Source organism: Anneissia japonica, unplaced genomic scaffold, assembly GCF_011630105.1.
Source record: "Anneissia japonica isolate Jap-2015-1 unplaced genomic scaffold, ASM1163010v1 scaffold5067_len495651_cov149, whole genome shotgun sequence".
Classification (NCBI taxonomy): Eukaryota; Metazoa; Echinodermata; class Crinoidea; order Comatulida; family Comatulidae; genus Anneissia; species Anneissia japonica.
The window spans coordinates 465,611-475,442 of NW_022754121.1; the positions used below are offsets into that span (position 1 = coordinate 465,611).

Here is a 9,832-nt window from a genome sequence, read left to right on the forward strand (position 1 = left end):
ATGTAATTTTAAATATTGTTTAATAAACTTTTTAAAAAAAATGTAAAGTTAGTTCATTAAGATTAGTTTTTATGTTTTTTTTAAAGATTATTCCCACTCCAATGCCTTGGTTGCCCGTTATAGAAATGTTCTTTAACCTTGTACTCGTTTCTCTTTTCTCCATTAAGTGGTATTTGATTTTCGTGAACACAACGAGTGAATTGTTGTTAAATACAAATGTGTTAATTAGGTAAGGTAGGGCAATTTCTCTAAGACCTTTAAAAGTTAAACAATAGGAGATATTCATTCCATCTATATTATTATGGCATACGGTAATGCTTTATTTTCACTTTAAACAGATCTGGACAAGAAGTAGCGTCACGGCCACAAACCAGACGATCTGCAGGCTTATTCAACCGCGTGTGGACAGCAGTACTTCATCTGCTGTGTATTCAAAGAAATGATGAAACAACAACAAATAATACCGCTGATAATAATCAACAAACCAGAAATTCAGTTGCTGATTTAAGGAATCAGCCTGAGGCTAAACTTACAGAAGAACATCCCAGACATCAATCTTATGCAAGCACCAGCCATAAACAATCTGTCACTTCAAAAACTAAGATCATCTCGACTCCAAGAAAGTCAGAAAATGTTCCTTCAACATCACCCGATCCCAAGGCTACATCGACTCCTCTTGGCACCAGCTACTTAACTTCTGAAATAATTTCACAATTCAATCTATCAATTGGTGTATTTGTCCCATCCGTGGTTGATACCAGCTCAACATCTGAAATTTCGTCATTAAATCTATCATGTGAGGAGATCTCATCAAATTTTGATGCTTGCTCAACACTAGAAAGTTCGTCATTAAACCTATCATCTGGTGAGGTGACCCCTTCGAATTTTGATACCAGCTCAACATACAAAAATTTGTCATTAAATCTATCGTATGATGAAGTGCCATCGAGTTTTTATATCAGTTCAGCATCTGAAAATTCTGCATTATGTCTATCGCCCGGTGAAGTGATCACTTCGATTTTTGATGTCAGCTCAACATCTGAAAGTTCTGATTTAAATCTGTCACCCGGTGAAGTGATCCCAGCGATGTTTGATGTCAGCACAACAAGTGAAATTTCGACATTAAATCTATCACCCGGTGAGGTTATCCCACTGATGTTTGATGATGTTAGTTCAACTTCTGAATGTTCTGATTATCTGTCACCCGGTGAGGTGATTCCATTGATGTTTGATGTCAGCTCAAGTGGTAACGGAAAAAAAGATTTGTCAAAACTTGGAGATATGTTTGCCTCGGGCTCCACGATGATGCTTAACCAAATCTAGATTTTTTCACTCATGCCTCATCTCAGCAACTGAACAGATAAGAGGAATTCTTTCGTAAACCCATATTGTATATCTGTTCTACTTTAGAGATCATACATCCTTCATGTTACATACAGAATAGTTCTTTGAAATAATTTCTTAGACTATGACAGCTAGCACAGACGCTGTGCTGTTCACTTGTACCCACATATCAATGTGAGTTCTTTTGAAGAAATGGAATCAATAAACTTTTAACACAAAAATAGTGCATCGGGAGCAGCAGTTGAAAGTGCTTGGTCCTGGATTTCTTTTGGGAACGAGGTGAGTAAAAGTACGTAAACAGGATAGCGACGAAACGGTATATTATACGGAAGTGAGCAGATTCCTTCACTAGGTTACTACTATTTTGTGGAAATTGTAGAAATTAAGGTAAGTGAATAATTTCATTTATCTTCAATTAGGCCTAGGTGAGGGCATCATTTCATAGTCCTCTTGACCCACATGGAGTTGGCATAATACTAGGCCTATAATTATGTTTTGGACGTGCTAAAAAAGGCAAAATATGATATATTCATTGGCATTCGTTGTGATTGACATAGTTTGCCAAGTTAGAAATTTTTATGCATTTAGACGGACTAATTTACTTAATCATGGTGACATTGACGGTGAGAACTAAAATAAAACCTGTTTTATTTTAAAGAATGTTTGAATGAATTTATTGGCAATTGCAGAACACTGCATAAAAGGGTGACTTCATCTGGAATGGTAGGCCTACAGGTAAATACAGTACATTTTAAGTTCGCATTTGGTTGAGAACCAAATATAAAATTGGTTTGAATTGGTTGGAAAAATTTCTTGGTAATGCTTTTTTTTTCATTTTGTTTATTATTTATCATTATTACTGGAGCATCACGTCAAGAACGGTTCACCAGTCTTGGTGTAAGTAAATACACTTTGGTTTACCTCTTTAGTAGGCCTAGTTGAGGCCAAAGAAAGTTGTTTTATAATTGTTAAGAATGCTTTCTACATTGTCAGTTCGTTATATTTATGATTACCGGAGTATCCAAGTAAGATATTAATCTATCTGACCCTTTTTCGATAATATAGGCTCTTAAATGTATTGAGTACGAAAAGAAAGTTTTTTTTTTTTATATTTGATGTCAATTTCTTTCTTTTCATGGTTATCGGTGTACCACTTCAAAATCGCTTCATCGGGCCTGGTACAAGTAAGCACAATTTTAAGGTCACTTTTAACGGGTAAATTACCAAAACAAAATTGCTTTCTAATCGTCAAAGATGTTTTTTAAATATTTATTGTCAATTTCTTTTTATTTCATGATTTACATCTGAGTACCAAGTATGAAATTTCTTCATTTGGCCTGGTACTCGTAAATACAATTTTAAGGTCGCTTTTTAAGTTGTTGAGTGTAGTAGAAAGTTGTTGTTGTTGTTGTAAGATTTTTTCTAGCTAAATTATCAATTTCTTTTGTTTTCATGATTTAAAAACCACCTGAATATGAAATTGCTATATCTGACGTGTTGAAGGTAAATGTGAATTTTCGATCACGTTTAAGTTTATTGAGAAACAAAAAGTTGTCAAAAATGCTTTTTAGTTAATTGTCACTTTCCTCATTTTCATAATTAAACGGATCACCGTGTCAAAATCGCTTCATCTGGCATGGTGTAGGCAGCGGTGGATAACAATTTAAGGTCACTTTTAATTGATTGGTTAGGTACCAAAATAATGCCTTTTCTAATTAGGTATCCTTTCTAGTTATTTTTTGTCAATTTCTTTATTTTCATGTTTTATACCGGATTGCAAAGTTCGAAACTGCTCCACCTGGTCTATTGCAGGTAAATACACTTGTAAGGTCATTATTTAAAGTAGTACCAAAATAAATTTACTTTCTATTTGAATTTCTTTATTTTCTTGATTTACACCTGAGTACCATAATAGAAATTGCTTCATTTGGCATGGTACAGGTAAATACAATCTTAAGGTCGCTTTTTAAGTTGTTGAGTTTAGTAGAAAGTTGTTTTCTAACTATTAAGATTAGCTAAATTATCAATTTCTTTTGTTTTCATGATTTAAATACCACCTGAATATGAAATTGCTATATCTGACGTGTTGAAGGTAAATGTGAATTTTCGATCACGTTTTAGTTTATTGAGAAACAAAAAGTTGTCAAAAATGCTTTTTAGGTTAATTGTCACTTTCCTCCTTTTCATAATTAGACTTTTTAAGTGTTTAAACGTACCAAAGGACAGTTGTTTTCTTATTTAGAGTGTTTTCTACACATTTATTGACAATTATTATTTTTATTTTACTGTACACCGAAGTGCCAAATATTAGGAAATTGGTCCATCTGGCCTGGTGCAGGTAAATATGTTTTTAATACAAAACACGATTTTATTAGTTGAGTATCAACAACAGTTGTGTTTCCAAGTATTGTTATTATGTTTCTTAATTTGTTTTTAATTTCTTTAATTTATGATTGCCGGAGCATGACCACATCTAACTGAACACATTTCAAAAATTTACATTCTAATGGTTGAGAATCAACTTCATCAATACGTCAAGTCAGTGCGATCAAATGGTATAGATGCGGTCATGAAAACTAATGTCAATTTCTTCAGGATTTACCCTAAGCATATCAGAAAAAAAAAACTTATCTGGGCTGGTACCTGCTGGTGTTGATGTACTTCTCCTGAGCATTTTAAATCGTAGAAAATACACAAGTAGTTTTTTTTTGTTCTAGGAAATTACTTAATTTAAATGTACTGTATTACAAAGTATCCTCCAATGACTGGTCGATTCCATAATGAATAAAATTGTCGATTATAATAGTATTTTTACAGTCCCAGGGCACTCTGCTTGTAGGTCTATCTGCTAACTTAGACATGATCAAGGACTTTTTTTTTTGTCTCGTTTTTGTCTCGTTTTGGCATTGAAAGTACATCAGTATATAGATGAATAAAGCCTGTGCATGCGCCAGGAAAAAACGAAACATGAAGCTTGCTGATGAATTTATTTTTCAATTCAAACCTGCAAATTGCCTAGTCCGTTCCTATTTTGGCCGTTTGCACATCGCATTGATGTGATGTGGCCTACAGCTAAATACAGTACATTTTAAGTTCGCATTTGTTTGAGAACCAAATATAAAATTGGTTTGAATTGGTTGGAAAAATTTCTTGGTAATGCTTTTTTTTTCATTTTGTTTATTATTTATCATTATTACTGGAGCATCACGTCAAGAACGGTTCACCAGTCTTGGTGTAAGTAAATACACTTTGGTTTACCTCTTTAGTAGGCCTAGTTGAGGCCAAAGAAAGTTGTTTTATAATTGTTAAGAATGCTTTCTACATTGTCAGTTCGTTATATTTATGATTACCGGAGTACCAAGTAAGATATTAATCTATCTGACCCTTTTTCGATAATATAGGCTCTTAAATGTATTGAGTACGAAAAGAAAGTTTTTTTTTTATATTTGATGTCAATTTCTTTCTTTTCATGGTTATCGGTGTACCACTTCAAAATCGCTTCATCGGGCCTGGTACAAGTAAGCACAATTTTAAGGTCACTTTTAACGGGTAAATTACCAAAACAAAATTGCTTTCTAATCGTCAAGGATGTTTTTTAAATATTTATTGTCAATTTCTTTTTATTTCATGATTTACATCTGAGTACCAAGTATGAAATTTCTTCATTTGGCCTGGTACAGGTAAATACAATCTTAAGGTCGCTTTTTGAGTTGTTGAGTGTAGTAGAAAGTTGTTGTTGTTGTTGTTGTAAGATTTTTTTCTAGCTAAATTATCAATTTCTTTTGTTTTCATGATTTAAAAACCACCTGAATATGAAATTGCTATATCTGACGTGTTGAAGGTAAATGTGAATTTTCGATCACGTTTAAGTTTATTGAGAAACAAAAAGTTGTCAAAAATGCTTTTTAGTTAATTGTCACTTTCCTCATTTTCATAATTAAACGGATCACCGTGTCAAAATCGCTTCATCTGGCATGGTGTAGGCAGAGGTGGATAACAATTTAAGGTCACTTTTAATTGATTGGTTAAGTACCAAAATAATGCCTTTTCTAATTAGGTATCCTTTCTAGTTATTTTTTGTCAATTTCTTTATTTTCATGTTTTATACCGGATTGCAAAGTTCGAAACTGCTCCACCTGGTCTATTGCAGGTAAATACACTTGTAAGGTCATTATTTAAAGTAGTACCAAAATAAATTTACTTTCTATTTGAATTTCTTTATTTTCTTGATTTACACCTGAGTACCATAATAGAAATTGCTTCATTTGGCATGGTACAGGTAAATAAATCTATAAGGTGACTTTTTAAGTGTTTAAACGTACCAAAGGACAGTTGTTTCCTAATTTAGAATGTTTTCTACACATTTATTGTCAATATTTTTATTTTCATATTTACTGTACACCGGAGTGCCAAATATTAGGAAATTGGTCCATCTGGCCTGGTGCAGGTAAATATGGTTTTAATACAAAACACGATTTTATTAGTTGAGTATCAACAACAGTTGTGTTTCCAAGTATTGTTATATGTTTCTTAATTTGTTTTTAATTTCTTTAATTTATGATTGCCGGAGCATGACCACATCTAACTGAATACATTTCAAAAATTCACATTCTAATGGTTGAGAATCAACGTCATCAATACGTCAAGTCAATGCGATCAAATTGTATAAATGCGGTCATGGAAATTAATGTCAATTTCTTCAGGATTTACCCTAAGCATATCAGAAAAAAAAAAACTTATCTGGGCTGGTACCTGCTGGTGTTGATGTACTTCTCCTGAGCATTTTAAATCGTAGAAAATACACAAGTAGTTTTGTTTTGTTCTACGAAATTACTTAATTTGAATGTACTGTACTACAAAGTATCCTCCAATGACTGGTCGATTCCATAATGAATAAAATTGTCGATAATATAATAGTATTTTTACAGTCCCAGGGCACTCTGCTTGTACGTCTATCTTCTAACTTAGACATGATCAAGGACTTTTTTTTTGTCTCGTTTTGGCATTGGAAGTACAGCAGTATGTAGATGAATAAAGCCTGTGCATGCGCCAGGAAAAAACGAAACATGAAGCTTGCTGATGAATTTATTTTTCAATTCAAACCTGCAAATTGCCTAGTCCGTTCCTATTTTGGCCGTTTTGCACATCACGTTGATCTTTTTCTGGGCCACTTCCACTGGCGTAACGCATGCGCTCTCGTGCGGCGGTCCGCACCTTCGGGACCCATAGTGTCATCGATCTAGCGCTCTGATCCAAAAACAGATTTCCTGGTACATAGCAGATTTCTGACATCGACTATAGAACATACGGTATATCATATTATATCCAGTGACGGATTAAGGGGTGGACACAGCGGGCCCGGGGTCCCTCAATAAAAAGAGATAAATAGAAAATTATATTAAAATTTTAAGTCTGGGAGTGCCATTTCCGGCCATAATCTTAACTTTTCTTACGTCAGCCTCAACGGTTGTAGGGCTGAGGTATAAACCCTCCTCCAACTGTGAAAGTCACTCCCTGAGCCCTCTCTATTTAAAATTCCTACATCCGCCGCTGATATCATATCATTTATTACGTAGTTAAAGTTTACGTTTCAAATCATCAAATTTAATAGAAATACAGTAGGCCTATAATATAGGTAGTCCTTCATTATTCCTATATTTTTCAAAAGGACTACAAGCAGATGCTGAACATGATTATTATTTTCCCCACAACACCGAAGCTGTGATCCAACCGACTCTACGCCTTGAGGATTCTCCATTTTTTCTATTGAAAAAAATTAGGAGGGGCGCGGGCTGGTTCTCCCCTCCCCCCACCCTTTGAATCAGCTACTGTATATGGCATGGGCAAGTCAGGGGTGGATCCAGAGAAACACCTGGATAGGGCATAAAAAGAACCCCAAAACGATTTACTAATTAGCCAATTCATTAACTACGCAATCGCAATGTAACCTTTAAAGAACGATAGTAAAACAAAGGCTAATATATAGCTGGCAGGCTATTATAATTATTTATTTGGAAACAATATTATATCATTTTATAATCATCATTATCATTGTTTAAAGCATTGTTCATCTCACTGATCTGTACATAATACTTTTAAAATTTTATTTGTTATTCTCTACATATTGGTACCTTGTAACTGCATATACGTAAGTCTGATTGGGTACATTATTATTCCTGAAGATGAACTAAAGTTCTAAATATTGAATCAAAATGACTTGTATCACTTCTTTTGGAGTTTGTTTTATACTTATGGAAACTACACTTTTACAACGGTGGCACACGTAAAGGCGGTGGTTCCAAAGAAAAACAATTATTAAAACCAAGTAAATCAAAACTTAACAAATCAAACTTATTTTTAAAAAAATTAACAGAGTAAACTAAAAAAAAAAAAAAAAACCCACACAAACATTAAACCTCCCCCTGCCTTAACCTTTTAGCCCATGTATTGAGACTAAAAACCCATCACTAATTTTAGACTGCATCCCCTACCCACCCAAAACCTAAACTTAAATTGATAATTTAAAGAAAATCAATATAAACAAAAGAAGGAGAAAATGAAAACTTAACAAATCCGACAAATTAACCATAAACACATTTTCCCAGATCACCTAAACTCCATCCCTCCCCACCCACCACACCACCAATAGCCTATTGAAATTATTATTCTTACTGAAGTTTGAGAGCTGTTGAATGGGAATTTTTATAAATAAATATCACCGCAGTGAAACTCGGAACACTTTCATTATAACCCCCGACCCCACCCAACCTATACCCCCATTAACATTATTTACAATATTCACATATTCAAAAAATTGGTTTAAGAAATATCAATAAAATCTAATAAATTAATCTAAATTGTAACAACAACGTAAGGATGTACCCTTTAACATATTGTAATACTTTCCTGTTGTGTAAAAAATATACATCTCGTAATATAAACAGTTGATGGTATAGAGTGAAGAATAATTTCTTAACTTCTACGAGATCGACTTGTGTATAATTTATTTAACTCAAGATAATTGTTTTTCTGAGAAAAAAAAACACTGGCCAAAGTATATTGTAACTGCATACAGATCATTTGAAATAAAATTGATCCAGACAATCATACAATGTATTGAAATTAAATTTTTTGCAATTTAATTAAACAATTCTGATATTTTCTAATTTTTTTACAGACAAAAGAAAATGCTTAATATTTTATCATTATCATAACTGCAAACTTGGCACCGTTTCCATTTTAATTTTCTTTATTCCACTTGTTAATACATTTTCGAAGCTCAATTTAAATTTAAAACTTAACTATAAAAGTTAGTTTTATCTAACAGGATGGCTCTAAAGCAGGCGTTTCTTTGATTTTCGAATAGTTTCATTTAATTTAATTCGCCAGAAACGTTAAAATACATTAAAGAACAAAAATACAGAAAGGACAAGACCTGTCGGTGGTAGGATAAACCAAAAAGTCAATTGCTGTGAACAGTTTTTTCCTCCGACATAAAGGAAGTCACCGAGTGATTTTCCTTCGAGTTTCTTGTACTCCAAAATGATTGTATGATTGTTTTATTGAGTTCCCAAATTATATTAATAACCAATTGGACGAGATTCCATAATTATTTTTCTGGAGACGATTGAAGCAACTCAATCGAAACGTCGAGACACTCTAAACAAAGAAGAGTTCTTTTATGTACGTGGCAAGAATTATTACTCAAAGATCTTACCCAAAGATCTTGAAAGATCTTGGACACTTTATTGTACATTTGAGGGCGTAATTTACAATATATGGGAGGCAACATTCATTAGATTGTAAACTCACATATATTTATGGATTTTTATTTCGCTTTCTATCTGAAGTTTTGTTGATTAAAATTATATCGTAGTAATGTATAAACAAATCGTTATTAATCGATATATAGTAATTATTAATTTGCAGCTTATAATTATAGTTAATAAGTTTGATAGAGACGTCAATGGCGTATCGTACATCAAACCTCAGGACGTCGCTTCTCGAGGTAATCGGCGATGGTAGCATGTGTATGATAACTGCAATATAGAAGTTAATTTGTTCGTAAAATCGCATTTTGTTGTACGGCGCAAAATCAAGATGTGGTGTCTCCAATATATAAAGGACCTACCGGTTTGAATTTGGTTGAGGTAAGAGTTTATACCATTGACTACTTTAGTATTCTAACTTAAAGCTAGGCCTACCGCCATCACACACATTTTTATATAGGCCTAGGCCTAGTATTCTAACTTAAAGCTAGGCCTACCGCCATCACACACATTTTTAGACATGTTATGTTATACTTAGCCTAGGTATCGCGCGCTGTACAGGCCTAATCTAGCCTAAATATAGCAGATTCAATATTAGGCCCACAATTTTATCAATACCAAATAACAAAAATAAATGTTGAAAATGTTGGTCCCTTCTTAAGTTAAAAGAGAGGTACAGTACTCAGTAGAGTTTCCACTGTATGCAGTATTCATTTTGA

The 9,832-nt window shown here is 33.4% G+C and overlaps 1 long non-coding RNA gene across 1 annotated transcript in view; it reads left to right on the plus strand.

Annotated features, from left to right (window-relative positions):
- The first annotated feature begins 9,330 nt into the window (after positions 1 to 9,330).
- The window catches only part of LOC117123134, a 29,396-nt gene continuing 28,894 nt past the window's right edge, over positions 9,331 to 9,832 (plus strand). Inside the window, exon 1 of the long non-coding RNA XR_004447807.1 lies at positions 9,331 to 9,494. This is a non-coding gene — a long non-coding RNA (uncharacterized LOC117123134). The remainder of the gene's footprint in view (positions 9,495 to 9,832) is intronic.